We start from the raw sequence: 19803 nt of genomic DNA, 5'->3' as shown, positions 1-19803 counted from the left end.
GATGTGGGTAGCATCATCGCCAAAGAAATCAGGAAATGTGTAGTTAAGACTCATTGAACTGCTGTTTTGCTATTCCCTTCACTCATCACCAGCATCTGTGTAGTTTTCGGTGTTCGTCTTAACGCCAGAGATGACCATGTCAAAATTGATAGTGCTTTTACGACATGTACCATTGAGAGAGTTGCTGGTGAGAGTGTTGGAACAACCACGGAACCAGCTATTGGCTTAGAACAGGCTATCCAGGCCCTCAGCACTAGTATAACTCAACGTGCTGAGGCTCAGCAGAGGAAAAACAATCAGTTTTAGAGTTACCTACAACATCTGGACAACCAACTACACAAATTCGCTCTATACATGAAACGCACTCACTGGAATTTTCCTGATTCCTTACTCCAACAGTACAATTTTGACACTAACACTGCAGGTGCTCCAGCAAAAGTTATTGAAGAAGCCACTGCCACAGATAAACCAGCAGAAGAAGCTACAGTTGAACTACAAGCAGAGGTAGACTTAGAAGATATTGAACCATCTAATCCACCTGATGAAGAATGTGACAAGTCTGAAACTGAAAGCTCACCCACTGAAGCAGAGGACAACTCAGAGAACAAACATGAAGAGCCTTCCATACCCACTCAGTCCAAAATCAGGAAAAAGCACATCATTCAAGAAGAAGATGAGGAGGACCCTGAAGAAGAACCGTCTATTCCAGTCCTTGCAAGCAAGGGAAAAGGCAAGGGTAAAGCAAAGATAGCAACACCTCTAGCCTCTGAAAAAGATATGGAGCAAGTTGATGCTGAACTGGCTGCTGTAGCAGCCAAAGTTACGCCTATACCTGAACAAGCCAAGCAACTATTGGCAATCATTGCTGCCATCACAGCTGAGGGCCAGGCAGGTGATGCATCAACTCTAATTCCTCCACAGCAAACTCTTAGCCATCCTATTTGTACCAGTCCGTAACAATCCAGCAAAAGAAAAGGAAGTACATCCAAAGGCCCTGTTCCAGCAACTCCAGTGACAACTCCTCTCACCAGCCCTATGAAGAAAAAGACAAAGACATTGCTAGTTGTTTCACCACAACTTTCACCAAAGGGTAAGTTGCGCAGTGCATCCAAGAAGTGCTGAGAGCATCTCATCATGTGTTGCAATCCCTACCATAGGGGAGTTTTCTTTCCTTATTAGTTCACCTTATAACCAAAAAAAAAATCTACTTTCTGTTTGTCAATTTGTGCGGTATTTTCAAAGGTCTTCTATATCCGTGTCAGTTTGTGTGCCTTTGTTATGTATGCTTGTGATGACACATTAACTCTCAAGTTTGGGGGGTTGTGTTTCCAAATCCATATGTTTATATTTGTATGCATGTGTTTATGATTGTGTGGTGTGAAGCTCTGTTATCTAATATTTTTGTATGGATTTGAAAACCTAATGAAGATAAAATGAGTGTTATTCAGTATTTATGAGAATGCCAAGTAGAGATAGCTATAGATGAAAGTGAAATTTTGTCCTGACACTTAGATTTTGGTTGAATTGTCTGAGACTGCTAGAGCAAAGCCAGAAGAATAGAAAAGATCCTAAGTTTGGGGGGAAGAAGCAAGTTTGATTAACTGTGAGATCTATAAAATACAATCTGCTCCAATAGCTCAAGTTGCTGAGTAACCAGATCTGAGTATGTACCCCATATGTAGAATTGTGTTCAAAGGCAGCGAGATTTATGAGCAATGCTGTAGCATATTTAGTGAAAAAAAAAAAAGAAATCATCTATCTAAGGCATTGAGTAGCCAGGTCTGTTCATGAGCCCCATGTTTAACCTTGAGTTAAAGATACCTCTAGATAAGATTACATTATAGTTACTGCTGCAGCAACTCTGATCTGGGCATGGTTTGAGTAATTGAGTGTCATCATTACAATTGATTGACATTTACATAAAGATAAATGTTACAGTGAAGAGGTTGAATATTCCCTAGTTTGTCAAGCCTAAAATTATCACAGGTGAGTATGTGAAAGTTATGCTACCCCATTTATGAATGAAGTGTTCTCGCTGCTGAAATTCATGCAGTCCCTTGGTGATGTTATAGCATATCCGGAATTCAACAGAAAGAGCACACACACACTATGGACAGAAATAAGCTTAAGTCTAGAACTAATTTACTATGGTCATCTTGCATGATTGGGAATGTGATCTGAAGGTGGAAGAATCCTTGCAAAGTTGATAAAAGAGCTAAAGTTGTGTGCATGATTGTTTGTGTGAAGAGTTAGTATGTGTCATTACTTGAGGACAAGTAATAGTATAAGTTTGGGGGTGTGATAACTCTAAGAAATAAGAGTTATTACATCAATTCTGGACTTAAATCAAGATTACTTAGAGAACAAATAATGTGTTTTTATTACATTTTGGTTACCTTTTGCATAAACATTCATTTTAGTTGAGTCTTAATAAGTTTTGCTTGAATCAAAGTAATTTGTGCTAAAACCAGGTGCATAATTGTAGATTCTTAATTCATGAAGGAATATTGAGGCATTAGAAGAGCAAGAGGATGAAGGAAGATGACCACAAAAGGAAGTAAAGCACAATCAGGAATGAGGCAGTGTTATCGCAGCTGTTAGAGCAACCAGTGTTGTAGCAATCTAGGAGCAATACAGAAGAAGACTTGGGCGCAGATCAGCTCTAAAATCGCGATCTGCATGTTTCCTAATTTAAAAGCATGCACGCTCATGGGCTTTGGGTTTAACCCTAATTTGCATTATAAAAATGAGGCGTGCGCTACATAGAAGGGCGGCAAAGCAAGAAAAGGGAGTTATCATCAAAATAATTAAAAAGGTAAGAAGAAGGAGATCAAGATTGAGAGTGTTGTTCAGCAATATTAAAAACTTGTGCATAATTATTTGTCTTTCATTGTGCTTAATTTATATTTATCTTCTTCTTTTAATCGTTTGATGTATTCCTTCATCATTATATTTATGTTTATTATTCTCATTCAGAATATAAACTAAATTACTTGTAGTTGAGTGACAAACAGTCCAATGGGTTCTTAATTGTTCTTATATGTTATTATGGCATTGCTGTAGCATTATAGTCTAGTAGTTTTTATAAATATAACTGTTATTTCGGTTGACCATTCATTTAATAGTTTTAGTTAAAATAAAGCAGCAAAAAGGCATGTCTTAGCGGATATTATTAGAGTATTACTTGTTCTTAAATCGAGTTTCCTGGATTAAGCTATCTTGAATCCCATAAGGGCAATACTTGAAGTTAAGATTTGTGGCGCACTAGACATAGGTGTTCACCTTGTAGGGTGGAAAGGTTAAAGATCATAATGTCATACCATACGTAGATTAGCAATTGGTCATTGTTAATAGATTTAAGGGTATGAAACTTCCAATGTGCGGCAACTGCGGATATAAATAAACTCTGCCCAGTGCTGCAGCACTGGTCGTAACAACTGGTGCTAATTTGATAGAAAATAATCAAACCCAAAGGAGAGTTTGATCATTCAACTACTTCAATTCCAATTGAATCTTATACACATTTAATCTAGTTTATTTCATTACTGTAATGCTTTATTTAGTTTGTATTTCAATAATTAATTACGATATAAATTATTTGACAATTGTTTGTTTTAGTCTTGAGTTGAGTTGTGTTATTGCGAGTGCTATAGTTTTTTTAGTAACATCAATCCCTGTGGAGACGATCTTGAATACTTATCACTTTATTACTTGTTGTGTATACTTGCACATTGGCATTGATAGTTATTGCTTATAAAATTTACCAACATCAATCACTCTTGAGGAGTAGCTGAGTAAGGTCAAGGAGGATTTGGAGACACAAAAGGCTTCCTACGAGTCTCAACTAGAATCAATCCGTACTTCACACTAAACTCAGATCGAGAACTTAGAGAAGATGGTTGATGACAATTACAGCGACGGGCTCAGGCACTCCTATCGGTGCATCATGGCTGTTCTCGAAAGGCAACACCCCAATTTGAAGATGGACGAGCTTACTATGAGCGTAATTGATTACATAAACGAGAAGGCGGCTAAAGAAGATAGGGAGGAAATAAGGTTAAATGCGACTGAGAAGACTACCTCCCCTCCTCCTCATGCCCCCATTGATGTTGTCGAAGTAAGCACTCTCTCGGGCACAATTAGTGAGACCCCTCATACTCCTCTACCTAACAATCCAGTAGAAGCTGCTCTTCTAACAGATCCTCCATCCTCGTGAATGTACCTCAATTGTCTTTTGTAAACGTTGTATGCCAAGTTTTGAGATTGTTAGCCATTTTCACTAGACTATTAATGAATAACCTTAGTTTGCTTGCTTTATACTGTTTTTTCATTAGTCATTTCTTTTGGAGAATTCCAATCTTGTGCCCTGCATTGAGCAGGATCAATAACTTTGTTAGAGGAATGCTCATTTAACTTTGAGACTTTTCCAAATGTCTAAGCATCTGCTCGGCGTCTCCTGCTTGAGTAAAGTCTGGCAAACTTGGTTTCTGAGACTTTCAAGCCTTTATCTGTCTTAGGAAATTTTTTGGAATATTTCATTGTTTGCTGGCCATTGCTTGGTCGGGTAGAATTTAGCAAACTTGACTTCTGGTCTCTCCATGAAATTTTTTGGAATATTTGATTGTCTGCTCGTCATCGCTCAATCAAGCAGAATTTGGTAAACTTGGCTTCTAGTCTCGTTATCGAGTAGGCTTTGAGACTTTGAAGCCTTTATTTGCCTTAGAAATTTTTTTTAAAGACTAGCGAAATGAGCTTCCTCCAAACTTTATTAATCATGGCATACGACATACAAGAAAGTAACTGAACATAAAGTTTAAATAGCAATAGAAATGAATGGAAATTACCCTAACTCACTACCATTGGGCCTTACAGGAAGTATGTTTTGAGATGTGTTGCATTCCATGGTCGTTTCACCTCATGTCCATCCGCGAGCTTGCAGGCTCCTGGTCCAGATACCCGCAAGACTCTGTATGGCCTTTCCCGGTTAGGGCCGAGCACACCTTGGGTCGAATCTTTGGTACTCTTGTTCACCGTTCTGAGCACTCAATCACCCACCCTGAACTGCCTTACACGTACTTTCTGATTATAATAACGGGCTACTCTCTGCTGATAGGCGGGTACCCTATTCGATGCTAGCAGATCTAGATTTAAACATATCTAGTCGTTGTTCTCACTCTCATCAAAGTGCTCAGTTCAGTGCGTGGTTACCCCTATCTCTGTAAACATGACTGCTTCATGCCCAAAGGCCAGAGCAAAGGGTGTCTCTCTAGTGGCAGTTTTATGAGAAGTGTTATATGCCCACAGCACTCCTGGTAGCTCATCAATCCATGCACCATTCTTCTCCTCTAGTTTGGTCTTCAGAAGCTTATTTATAACTTTGTTGGCCACTTCTACCTGCTCATTGGACTGAGGTTGGGCAGGCAAGCAGAACTTTAGCTCCATGCCAAGGTTCTGACAAAACTCCCTGAAGTTATGGTTGTTGAATTGTCTTTCGTTGTCCGCTATCAAGGCGTATGGGATTCCATACCGACAGACAAGGTTTCTCCACATGAAATCGGCTGTCTTATTCTCTGTGATTATGCAGAGTACTTCCACCTCGACCTATTTTGTGAAATAATCTACTGCCACTGTAGCATGTGTAGTTACTCCTCATCCTTTTGGCAAAGGCCCGATCAAGTCAATTCCCCATTGAGCAGCGGCCATCGTGAAGTCATGGTAGTAAATTTTTCTTATGATTGTGTGGGAAAACTAGCAAAGTTTTGGCAACTTCTAGTTTTCTCCTGAGCATCCTTGTGCATCGTCGGCTAGAAGTACCCTTGTCTTAAGGCCTTGTAAGCAAGAGATCTAGTTCCATAGTGATTTCCAAAAACCCTTTCATGTACTTCCCTTCAGACGTAGTTCGCGTTGTCTTTGTCCAGACACTGCAAGAGTGGCAGGGTGTACCCTCGTCAGTATAAACCCCATCAATTAGTATGTACCTAGACACCTGGCCCCTGATCTTCTGTGCTCGCATTTTATCTATAGGTAACACTTCATCTCGTGTATATGAGATTATTGAGTCTATCTATAAGCTTTTTCACTTCACCTGTATTATTTCCAGACTTTGCTCGATGCTGGGGGAGGACTTGACTTCTATAGGAACTAACTTTGGTTTTTTTTTTTTTTGTCCGTTTTAGTAGTCATTCTGGCAAGGATGTCTGTTGGGTAGTTTTCGCTCCTTGGGATTTTTGCAATGTCCACCAACTCGAACTTCCCGATCATCTGTCTGACCTCCTCAGGTACTGCCCCATCTTTTCATCTTTAGGTTAGAACCTTTCATTAATATGATCGGCGATTAGCTGTAAGTCTGTCCGAATTTTTACCTTATTTGCTTGCACCGCCTGAGCTAACTTCAGCCATGAAATTAGAACTTCATATTTGGCCTGATTGTTTGTGGCATTAAACTTCAATCTAACCGTATAGGAGATTTTCTCGCCATTTGGACTCTCCAATACCACCCTTGCTCTAGCAACCTACTCGCCCAAAGACCCATCCACTATCACCTGCCAGACTTGACCTCTGTTGCTGCCTATAGCAGTATCAGTGTGGTTGGGTTCCACATGGGGTTCTGCAAATTCTACCACAAAGACTGCCATTGTCTGGGCTTTGATTGCCGCTTGGAGTTTGTAGTTTATATCGAATTCGCTCAGCTCTATTGCCCATTTCACCAGCCGACCCAAGGCTTCTGGTTTGTGTAATGTTTGTTATAGGAGTTGATTTGTCACTACAACAACTGGAAATGCCTGGAAGTATGGCCTCAATTTTTGTGTAGCCACTACTGAGGCGAGCGCCCATTTTTCCAGCATCGGGTATCTAGTCTTGGCATCGAGCAGAGCCTTGCTGGTGTAGTACACTGGGTACTAAACCTCTTCTGCTTCTCACACTAGAACCGAGATCGTTGCATGATCAAATACAGCTAGATATAGAAGCAGCACATCCCCCTCCTGTGGTCTAGATAGCAAGGGTGCTTGTTGTAAGTACTGTATCAACTTTTGAAAGGCCTCATCACACTCGGGGTTCCATTTTGTTTTTCTTCCTTTCCTCATCTCTTGGAAAAAGGCGTGACACTTATCTCCTTTAGGTTACGAGGAGATCTCATTCCCACGATCGCTTGAATCTTTTCCAGATTCATTATGATCCACCGGTGACTCACCATGAACCTAAGGAATTTACCCGATCTAACACCAAAAGCACACTTCTCTAGGTTGAGCTTCATCTTATACTTCCTTAAAAGCCCAAATATCTCATCGAGGTGCTTTGTATGCTCAGTTGGGTTTTTTTTTACTTAGTTATCATGTCGTCCACGTAAACATCCATTGTGTGCCTGATTAACGACTTAAAAATCTTGTTCAACAACCTTTAATATGTCGTACCCGCATTTTTAAGGTTGAATGGCATTATCCGGTAACATAACAAATCCTGGTTAGTGATAAACACCTCATCTTGCTCGTACATCAAAATTTAGTTGTATCTCGAGAAGGTGTTCATGAAGCTGAACAAGCTATGTCTAGCTGTTGAGTCAACCAGTTAGTCAATCTTAAGTAAGGGAAAGTTGTCCTTTGGGCATGCTTTGTTGAGGTCAGCAAAATCAACACACATTTTTCATTTACCGTTGGCCTTCCTTACTAGGACGACGTTAGATATCCATTCGGGATAACTCACTTCCCTGATGAACCACGCCTTGAAGAGTTTCTTCACCTTGTTGTTTATGGCCTCATATCTCTCCTGGTTGAAACATCTTCCTTTTTGTCTTACAAGTGGGCACCTTTCTTTATCGCCAGCTTATGGCGGGCCACTTCGGGATCGATTCTCGGCATGTCATCATGCATCCAAGTGAACACATTAAAGTGAGATTGCAGGCAATGTATCAGCTCCTACTTCAGCTCTTCTTTCAGCTTCGATCCAATCTTGACTGTTTTTCCCGAAGCACCCTGTTTTAAGTTAATTATTTCCAACTCTTCCACTGGCTCCTGTCTTTTCCTCCTGAGTTTTGCTCAGGCATCAAGTGAGGTATTTTGCATTGCCTCATTTGCTGTTGTAGAGTAACAACCTCAAGGGATTATCTCGTCACCTCATACCATACCAATTACCTTATTCACCCAGTATTTGAGAGCTAAGTAATGATTAGATAGTACCACCTTGCTTACTCTTAAAAATGGTCGACCTAAAATCACCTAGTATAAGCTCTCCTCATCGACAATAACAAAATCCACAATTATCATCTTTTCAAATAGAGCAAAGCCTATTGTGATTGGCAACTCTACCACACCGAGGGGAGTTAGCCTTCCTCCACCGAACCCCTTTAAAGATGTACTGGTATGCTTCATCCTCATATCTACTATTTTAATTTCATCTAGAGTTGACTTGAATAGGACGTCGACTGAACTTCCTGTATCCACTAGAATTCGATCAAATTTCTTGCTAGCAATAGTGGCCTTAATGACGAGAGCATCTTCATGTGCCTTCTTCATCTTCATCCATCCACATGATGGGCACATGTCTTGTCTTTGCTCGTTTGGTTGCCGGGATATTGAAAAATACTTCTTTGCTGGTCATAGCATACCTCGCATAGTTCTTTCTTGATCTGTTAGAATCTTTATCCATCGTCGGTCCTTCGGTGATAACTTTTACAATATGATGCTCATGACCTTCATTTCCAGCATTCTGGTTTGCTCTACATGATAAGTCTGCAATAGGAAGGGCTATGTTAATAAACTCATCCAAATAACGATTCTTCACTAAATCTTCCACCTAATTTTTTTAGATCCCGACGTTGGGCTGTGGTATGACTATGGGTGCCATACAACTCACAAAATCAGCCCCTATTTTATCTACTAGGTGGTTTTGTTATTGGGATGGGGAATACAGCAGATCACGATTATTTATTGCGTGGTAAAATTCATCTAGATTATTTGTCACTCAACTATAATTAAATTTAGTTGATAACTTGTAACAGAGAAACAAATAATGAAATTTCAGCCATCAAGTACATCTTTTCAACCAAAGAATAAACAAGGAAAACAAGAAACGAATGAAAATCATTGAATCCCAAGTATTCTGTCGATTTGTTACTGGTACAGACTTGTGTCCTTCTCAATTTTTCTTTTTCTTTGTTTCTTTCTTAGTTTCTTTTCAATCTTGACCGACGGCCTCCTCTTTAATGCATGTGCTTCTTTTTATAGTTAAAAAATAGGGTAAACGAAAGGTCAAGGCGTGGATCTGCCATATTTTGAAACTTCAAATCACGATTTTGCTATTATTCCGTGCGAAATCTTCTAATATTGTTTCAGGATTGCTACAGCAATGGTTATTTCAATAACTACAGCAACTGCATTGTTCCAGACTTGATTCCAGTTTTCTGTCATCTTATTCTTTTCTTGTCTTTTTTTCAAGCTTATTATAACAGTATTCCTCCCTTGAAATTTGAGCTCTCAATTACCTACAATTATTCACACCGTCTAAGCACACAATTAATCTAAAACAACATAATTTATTAAAAATAAACTAAAATAGTTTTTCATGCAAAATAAAATAAAATGCAATAAAAACATGTCATTTACTCTCAAAGTAATCATGATTTAAGTTTAAAAGTGTCATGATAACTCTCATCTCATAGAGTTATCAGTGATCCTTTCGCTTGATTGTCCCGCTTCCTCCTGGGACTTTCTTTTCCTTCCTCCTCAGTCCTCCTAACTGCTCGCTCTAAATTCTTGCTGCTTTTTCCTCCTCAATTTCTATATCCCTCTTAGCCTGCTTGTTAGCTACGGAATATTATTGTATTGCAAGTAGGGGTGGGCAAAATAACCGATCCGATCCGATCCGAAACAAATTGGGTTCAGAACGGATTGGATTGACCATAATACCTAATCAGATGAAATGTTGCCAACCCGATCGGATCATAATCGGATCGGGTGAAATCTGATCCGATCCGACAACCCGAATGGGTTGGCTTAAAGAAGAAAGTGAACAACCCTCACTGATTACAGCACACATGCATCCAGCACCAATGACGCACCAGAGCATAGAGCAACAGACCACACGCTACACAGCCTCACACACCACACACGTATACGGCACCCATCACAGAGATGGAGGCATAAAACGAGTAGAGATAGAGGCACAAAAATAGTAGACCACACACTCAACGCACCCAGCCGCACCCAACAACCTCACTCCCCTCCCTCAAGCCTCACGGCCTCCCTCTCAAGCCTCAACGAGAGACCACACAGCACACACCAACCTCTGCTCCCCTCCCTCATGCCTCATGGGTGACTTCCCCACCCTCAAGTCAACACTCAACACAGCCAATGCCAAGTAGAAACACACACACATACACACAGACGCAGCCAATACACGCTTGCCATAATCACCGCCGATGCCAACCACCAGCCGATCTACTTCTCCGCGAGGATTGCGACCAGATCTGCTGCTCTGCGAGGACCGAGCCCAGATCTGCTGCTACCGCCTATCGAATTGCTGTCTCTGCGCCTCCACACACTTCATCACCAAGTTTCTCCTCCAAGTTCCATTCGAAATCCAGCAAGTGGCAGCCCAAATTTTTGTTTTGAGTTTGGATTTTTTAGTTTAGTTCAAATATGAATAATTGTAATGTGTAATATATTATATAACATATGTTAAATCATTGATTAGGAATTGTTAACCGAACCCAATCTAAACCGGATTAAACCTGACTTTTTGATCCGATTCGAATATAATTCGGATCGGATCGGGTCGGGTTGTAAATTCGGGTTGAATTTGGATGAGTTTTTTTTTACCCGATCAACCCGAAATCCGATCGGGTTGATCCAAACCCGATCCGAACCCGATTTTGCCCAGTCCTAATTGCAAGACTCCTCAAGTTGTACTATAGACGCCCTATCTTTACTTCTTCCTTCAGTCCCTTCAAGGGTTGAGGATGGTTGAATGCTCCAAGGTTGGTTGAAGGCTCCAAGGTCAAGGATAGCATGATAGTATCTTTTGATGAACTTCCGGATAGTCTCATTTTCTCCTTACTTCATACTCATTGGCTTCATCATATTATTTTCTAGTGTCGTTGCTCACCTAAGCTGCTTTGCAAACTCCTAGCACATCTACTCGAATGCCCTGATGCTTCCTCGAGGGAGCCTCCGGTATTATTCACGTGCTCGTCCTTCTGAGGTTAGCAGGAACACCTTATATTTCTGGGCTTAGGATAATCCATGTACTTCAGTTATGTCATTGAAGCACTCTATGTGTACCAAGGGGTCGATTCGTCCAGCATATTTGATGTCGGGGAAACAGAAATCCCTTAGAATAATGGCACTCATGATTTTTGCTAAGAGGGAAGATTTACTATCTAAATCATTCTCCAGCTTGGTGCTCTATTATGCCTCTGCATGTCATCTATGATCTGTGCTAACCTCCGTACTTCTCCTTGCAGCTCCATGGCTTGACCAGGATCACGTGCAGCAATATGGTCTCACTCTTACTCGACATCATGTAAGTGTTGTTGAAGCTCCCTTTCTGCAGCATTTACCGCTCTGTCATCATTACCCGTACTCTGCATGCCCTGAGGTTGATCCCCCACTTCATAACTTCCCCCCTTAAAGATTACTCACCGGTCCCATCACCAGACCGCCTAGTGGTTCAATCTCTTGTCGGGGCAATCTCTTCAATATTGTTCCTTCTGTTAGCAAGCCTTGGTGTACCTCCATCACTTCTCATCCCTCCTAGGTGAATTCCTCTCTGCTCATTCCTCAGCTCGTGCAAGATGGTTGTTAAATTCTCTATCTATTTCTCCATCCACTCCATCTGTTCATGCACTGCCCTCTCCAGTGCTTCATTAGCTATCTCCCTCATTGTCACAGACTCATTGAGCCCCATATCCCCTTCTTGAGCACTACTCCACCCTACGTCCATAATCACCCCATTTTTCCTTCCCTTCTTTCTCTCCATTGACAGCAGTTTTTTATTCGATCCCTACAGACAACGCCAAAATGTTGATACAGGATTTTGCATATGCTCGTTCGTGACTAAGATCTCCCTTCAACACTTGAATTTATAGTTGTAGGGGATAACTTTACACTGCTCATGTTGGACGAGCGGAACTATGAGGCTCGTCGCTTCTCCTTCGTGAATTCTTGCACAAACAGAAACTGGTCAGAGAACACCAGGGGTTTTCCGGCGTAAACCCTCCGACGTTAGCAATCTGAGCTTATAGTGGAAAAACCTTACCGCTAATCTTGTGGCTCTGTAATAATTTCTCAAACACTGGAAAAATCCCAAAAAACTTCCCCTGGTCTCCCAATCAAAACGTATTCCTTAATCGTTTAGGTGAATTTTTTGTTTAAAATGTCTAACTCATTTACCTTCATAGGAGGCCCTTTTTATACCCCTCCTGAGAATTTAGTCACCATGACCCATGTTTGTCACTCAACCTTAGTTCCCAATTGTGGATGCTCGAGCGTTGTGATCGTGGCTGAATAGGCCTCGTGCATGGATTCCCAGAGAATGTCACATGTTCTAACAACTACTATAGACTGGCTCTTTCGGCCTTGACCCCATCAGGAGATATCCTCGGTATCTAGCGGAAAACTCCTCGATGTTAAACAAAATACTCATGCTGAAGTCATGGCCCTAGCAGAAGTTTTCCTTAGTGTCGAATAGAAAACTCTTGCTCACAGACACTATATAGCTCCTTGCGCACTGGAAGGAAACCATTGCTTGAGTACAGCTGGTTGCGTCGTTATATGCCCCAAACATATGCAATTCTATTAATGATGACAGATCATTTAGAGATGATAAAAAGATTTTGTTAAGGGAGTTAAAGGCTAAATTAAAAACCTTCAAGTTGCTCAATTTTGATTGCCTCTCCAGACTTGCAAAAATTAAATTATCTCACGGGATTGAATTCTTTTCGGTAAATATGTATCAAACTTATGAGGCCTATTGTCGTCTATAAAACCTGGTTAAAACTTTTCGAAATCATCATTATATACATATACATTCAGTCTCAACACAACCGGCTATATTGATGCCACCTAAATTAAGCGACTCTAGTTCTTCAAATGGCATAAACAAAGAAGCATTAAGATACCACTCTCCTGATTCTCGAATCCTAGTGGACCAAAGATCTAGTTTAATCACTCTGCATGTGTTGTTGTTGCACTTACTCCATTGCCAATGACAACAGTCTAAATTCTCATCCGCAACCCAGTTTTGAAGACTGTTAGGATCATCGAAGAAATTTTTAAGTGCCAACATAGCTAATCTCCCTTGCTCGAAACACCCTTCACTCTAATTATTCTCTAGTAAAACAAACATTGAAAGTACCCTTACCCACTCCCATTTTAAACCACCCATCTTAATTGATTAATACACTATGGTGGTGTTTGTTTTTTAACTTAATAACTTAAAGTGACTTAACTTAATTAATTAAGTTAATTAGAAGTGTTTGTTGTTATAACTTAATGAGACTTTTTAGATAATTTTGACTTAATAAAATAAGCCAATTTTTTTGGCTTTTTACTTAATGGAGAAATCTGAATTAAGTTAATTACTTGTTAATGTCAAAAATATCTTTGCTTTATAATTTATTTTTCATGTCTATCCCAAAACTCACTCATAGACATTTATCCAACATAATAATCTCATCATTAGTTTTACTTATAAATATTAAAATATTGTGGTATTTAATATATTATTTATTTGACATTCAAATTTAATAAGGATACAAATGTAAAAGTACATATTTTCAGTTTTTTAAGTTGAAAAAAATAAACAACTTAATACTTATTTTCCGAGATTCAGACGAAAAAAAACAAACATATTATTCAGATTCAGACATTCATATCTATTTATAATTCAGAATAATTCAAATCTATTCAGATTTCAGACGAAAAAACAAACGCCACTTATCTACAACTAACGAGAGGTAGCTCTCTACTATTTATAATACAAAGATGCAACGAGCTTTTCTGTTCAATTGGATGTGTTCTTTAATAAAAATTTTTCTTTTTTTTAATTTATTTTTAACGTCTGTGTGTGTGTGTGTGTGTGTGTGTGTGTATAATCATTCTTAGGTGAGATATATGCAATTTTTAAAATACAGATTCAGAATTTTACAATGTTGCAAACTATTAAATTTTTTTTTACAGTATTGTAGATGCCTTTTACAATGTTGTAAAATTCTAAATTTTCATTTTAAAAATGTAGACATCCACACTAGAGAAGGACTCTATATATACATACATACATACATACATACATATATATATATATATATATATATATATACATATAGAATAATTTGGGATTTCACAACAGTGTAAAAGACTTTTACAATATTTTCAAATGATTTACAACAGTGTGAAAGGCTTTCACATGCCTTTCACATCATTGTAAAACCCAAATACGGATATCCGCACATATATAATAAAAAAATTTCAATCTAGGATTTTAAAATCTGAAAAAGTTATTAAATCATGTGGTTTAATAGTATATTAGCATAATGTTATTAAACTACATGATTTAATAAGTTTCCCAGACTTTCTCGGACCAAATCGGGATTACTACTACTACTACTACTACTACTAATAATAATAATAATAATAATAATAATAATAATAATAATAATAATAATAATAATAATAATAATAATAATAATAATAATAATAATAGTAATAGTAATAGTAATAGTAATTTTTTTAATAAAGCATTCCTTATTTTATTAAATTAAAAGATAAGTGAAAAGACAAGAAAAATATATACTTTAATTCAGTGTATTTTATCTGGTAGTATATTGAAATTTTTAGTTTTCTGTCTTTTAACTTGTCTCCTACTATCTTAAAGTAAAGGAACCTTTGGTAGATAATGACTATATATATATATATATACATATATATGAACAGTTAAGTGTGTATCACGTGTGTATAGTAATATTCCTTAAAGATAATGATGAAGAGTGTGATGTGATATAAAATAGTGTGTGAGCTGCAAAATAGATTCTATAGTGATAAGGATCAATAATGTAAACAGTATGTAATAGTGGATCCCTTCAGCCTATAAAAGTGAGCCCTTGGTTTGTGTCTAAGCATCGAGTCTTGGAGTTAGTCTAGTGTTTGTATGCTCTACTCTGTAATCAACCATCCAGTTCTAATAAAATAGTTTGTTTATAAAAGTGGTATCAGAGCCATATTTCCCAAAAGGAAACCCCTGGGTGGGCAACAATATTATGCTCTATGGTTGCCGAAATATTCCGGATCCTCCACATTAGAAAATTGTTGGATACTGATATGTCTATCAAAATTTTTCAAAATCTAAAGTCTCTTAGAGAGAATTCCTTCAGGTGTGGCGCCCATCTTGAAAAGGCCCGGAGAGCCGTGTGCTTAGGGCTTATCACCTCAAAGAAAATGTGGATTCACTATGAACACCATATGATTTATTATTGTTTTAATAATTTTTATCCAATTAAATAATACACCATAAGGTGTATGCAGTGAATTCGTATTTTAAAAGATATTTTTCAATGAGGGTTCCGCCGGTACTTTAATATAGTGCAGAAACCCTTACTAGATAGACATTCCCACAATTATAGTAATAAACAATGGCGGTCTCAAGAATTTGATGTAGGAGGGGATAAGTTACAACATCATAATTTAATTTTTTTTAAAGTATCAAAATTCTAAATTCCATCCAACATGTGATATTGTTTACATTCCATAATGGCTTACCTGCAACTTTTAGTAATTTATTAGTTTGTCTATTAATAGTGATTATTAGTCATAGGTTAAGGTATCTATATGTCTTGTTATTTATTAGTATTTAAAATATTGAACACTTCTAAAATTAACATGAGCTTCCAAGCGTTCTTCGATCCAATCATAGATAATATTGAGATAGGTAAATCAAGGGGGCTACACCTTTGTGAGACTGTGAGCCAGCAAAACAACCCCAATACTAGTGCGGAATGGAAAATTGGATTTGGACATGGTCATAAATTCTTTAACAATTGAATGAGCGATAAGAGAAATAAATATAATTATCATAAATTATCTTAATTTGATAAATTAATAAATAAGAGGAAGATAATAGAAACCATTTTAACACAAATGATAAATTCTGATTTTTAAAAAAAGAGTAAATATAGAAATAACAGAAAATAACATTTGTATATATTTTAAAATTTTCATAAACTTAGAAGGGATTTTTAGGACAATCAATAATAAATGAATCATTAAACAAAACAATTATTTCATTTTTTTTTCTTACAAGTTAGCAGGGGTTCAGCCCCTTCTTAGCACCATATGGGGACCGCTCTTGGATAACCTGTACAAAAAAGAAAATGAAGGGCTTTCTCTTTTTCTTAGAAATTCATGAAAAAAAGTCAAATTCTTTTTCTTTTTTTAAATATAAAGAAAGATAAAGTGAAAATCAACACTTGAGCCCTTATCCCAAAGTTACTTGAAAAAAAAGGATCGGTCAAGCCATATGGGCAGAAAACTCAAACTCTGTATTTCTTGAAAGTTAATGTATGCACTAATTCACATTCGTATATGTTCTATTATTTGACTATCAGTGAACACCAAAATGTCCCATTTTCTCTCTTATTTTTTTCAGCATTGAAATTTAAACTTGAAAGCAACAAACCAACAAACATTACATAGAAAGTCAATACATAATGTGAAGAACGACCAGGTTAGTCTTTAGACAGCTGTAAGCAGGGATGACAATTTTATTTGTGTGTATCTTCTTGAATGAATATCTGTAATCAGAAATGAGAAAGAACCCTAATAAATGTAAAGAAGAGGCATCATTTACCCAGTGACGCTGGGTTTAAACCAAGATTTCAAGATAAATTAGGTGGGGTATTCATACATCTGATGCAAAATATAGATGTGATAATTTATTCTCACAAAAAGGAAATATTGAACGAATTGATTGGAAATTAGGTAATTCTTCAATTTCTTCCCCTTCTGAAAAAGCTACTAACCGTAGGGAAAATGGAATTTCCACCACGGTAGTAAATACTTATGACATAATTTGAGAGTACAACTTATTGCTGTGGCAAAAAATTGGATTTTGATTCGGATCCCCAGCCCTTATCCCGAAGTTACTAGACCAATACTTTAGCCCTTATCCAAAGTTACTTGAAAAAGACGTTCGCCCAAGCCATACGGGCAGAAAAATCAAACTCTTTATTTCTTGAAATTTAATGCATGCTCTAATTGACATTCATGTATCTAATTGACATTCATATATGTTCTATTATTTGAGTATCAATGAACACCAACCCAGAAATATCCCATTTTCTCTCTTATTTTCTTCTGCGTTGAAATTAACATTGAAACTTTAAACTCGAGAGCAACAAACCAGCAAACATTACACAGAAAGTGGACAATTAAATATAAAGAACGACCAGGTTAGTCTTTGTGCAGCTGTAAGCAGGGATGACAATTTTATTTGTGTGCATAGTCTTGAATGAATATCTGTAATCAGGGATGAGAACTGGAATGAATCAGAAAAAGAGGATGGAAACATATTCGTATACATGAGAATTATAGAGAAATAATAACAATCTTGGATTACTTTTTGAAAAAATAGAAATAGAGTTCTTTGGAATAATAAGAGCGTTTGAATTAAAATACTCATGGAGAAGGAACCATAATAAATGTAAAGAAGAATTATCCTTTACCCAGTCACCAAGAATTTGACTAAGATTTCAGGAAAAATGAGGTGGAGTATTGGTACATCTAACACATAATTTAAATGTGACAATTTACCCTTGAAAAAAGGAAATATTAAGTGAATTGATCAGAAATTAGGTGATTTTCCAATTTCTTTCCCTCTAAAAAAGCTACCAACCATAGGAAAAATAGAATTTCTACCATTGCAACAAATACCTCAGATATAATTTGAGAATACAACATATTATTGTGCCTAAAATTGGATTTTAATTCGAATCATTAACAGCAAACTCAAATTAATCCGTTCATAAATTCAAGTAATTAACCATTTCAGACTTAGTGAACTAGATTTATTGTTATAAAACCCACCTTCCAATGACATTATTAAGCTATGAAACCATGATCATGAGGAAGTGCATAAATAAATATACTCCCGAAAAAGAAGTGGGTATAGGAAGTCGTGTTGTTGAGATCTATCTAGTTCTAAATATACTTGAAATTCCTCCATTTGAAATTCGATTAAAAACAAAGGTAAGGGATTTAGTGAGCGATCAAACGATACATAGTGCGATACGGTGAAAACAAAGTATTGTAGTAAAAAAGTGGATACCTTGAAAATGGGTAGACTCATCACCGGATTCTCTATCCTCTCATTTTGAGTTAATTTAATTGGTTTATGTTTGTTATAGTTATAGTATAACTAAGTGGTTAGAAACCCTTTATTTTTTCACTCCAATTGCTCTTTTATTTCCCAAATGATATGGCATATGATATATCATTTATTAAGTAGATGGTATCAATTTTTGTCATAGTATTTGTTAATTTTATGAGGTGATATTTTTCAAAAATTTAATTTAAGATTAGACAAAAAAACTTAGAAAGGATGTATAATGATATGCATTGTGATCTGGTATCAATGTTTTCTCTATCAAGCCTAGTACAAATTAAAGCAATTAAAGAGCAACTTTCGTGCCATGTATATAAGTATTTGTTTCTTTCTTCTACGCTTGTTTGGTATTATGGTTACTAAAATATTTAGTAAATATTTAGTGCTATAATTTAGAAGTTAAGTTGATTATATCCCACACTTGTATAAACAACACACTATTAATATATTTATTACTTTTAGTAAAATTATTATTTAAAACTAATATTTACCGCACACTATGAACTTTATTTTATAACTATAGTTTTTTTTTCTTTCGCAACAGTTGTAACTTTTAAGCCATAGTACCTCAATAACAAATAGGGTTTAATTCATCTATATGGTAATTCTCTCTTAGTATGAACTCTCCTGAATTTTAAAAAATCGTGTTTCGTCTATCTTTTAGTATTAATATATTATTAAGATTTAAATATTTTATTTTTAGTTTATTAACCATTAACCACTTGAGTATATTTTGCTGAAGGTTAGTCATGTCGATCCTATTCAGTGATGGCGATTTATAAATAACAATTAAGAGGGGTTGTTGGTGCATGCAAAACTTTAAAGGTCTTTTATTAAAGTCTACATATATGATATTCTAAACTCTCTCCTAATCCTTCTATAGCAAATTTCTGCATCAAGAATAGCATTCTTGAATAATCATTGTTTCATTTCTCAATAAGAAAACATCTCACTTTTGTTTTTGACATAAGAAAATGTCTCACATACTTGAAAAGTTGAGCGTTTATGTGTTAGTAGTCATTTGTCAATGATTCGGATAAAAAGTTATCCATGTTTGATTGGAAAAAATGGTAAGAGGGGAGAGAAATGGAAAGTAAAGAGCAAGAGAGAGATTGTGTAAAAAAGAGAGTTAATCTTATTTTTATTGCTTGGTTGGACATGAAAATTATTTTTCTCTTCTTATTTCTTTTCTCTCTCCTCTCTTCTCCTCTCCTTATATTTTTCCAAACCAAACATGCTGCTAAATTTTAATTTTATCTATGATTCCACAAATAAAAATATCAAATAAATAATAAATAATATAGATAAAAAATAAAGTCAATCACTCAACACAAGAGTTTATGTGGAAAGCTCTTATATAGACAAGAGTTCATGTGGAAAGCTCTTATATAGACAAGAGTTCATGTGGAAAGCTCTTATATAGATTAGCAGAAC

At 36.7% G+C, this 19803-nt stretch overlaps 1 pseudogene; it reads right to left on the bottom strand.

Moving 5' to 3' along the window:
- Window positions 1-11808: 11808 nt before the first annotated feature.
- On the bottom strand, window positions 11809-18433 carry LOC127900723 (maturase K-like; annotated as a pseudogene).
- Window positions 18434-19803: the final 1370 nt, after the last annotated feature.

Source organism: Citrus sinensis, chromosome 3 (genome assembly GCF_022201045.2).
Source record: "Citrus sinensis cultivar Valencia sweet orange chromosome 3, DVS_A1.0, whole genome shotgun sequence".
NCBI classification, from domain to species: Eukaryota; Viridiplantae; Streptophyta; class Magnoliopsida; order Sapindales; family Rutaceae; genus Citrus; species Citrus sinensis.
The sequence above is the reverse complement of the archived record's forward strand: the minus strand, read 5'-3'. Positions and strand labels throughout refer to the sequence as shown.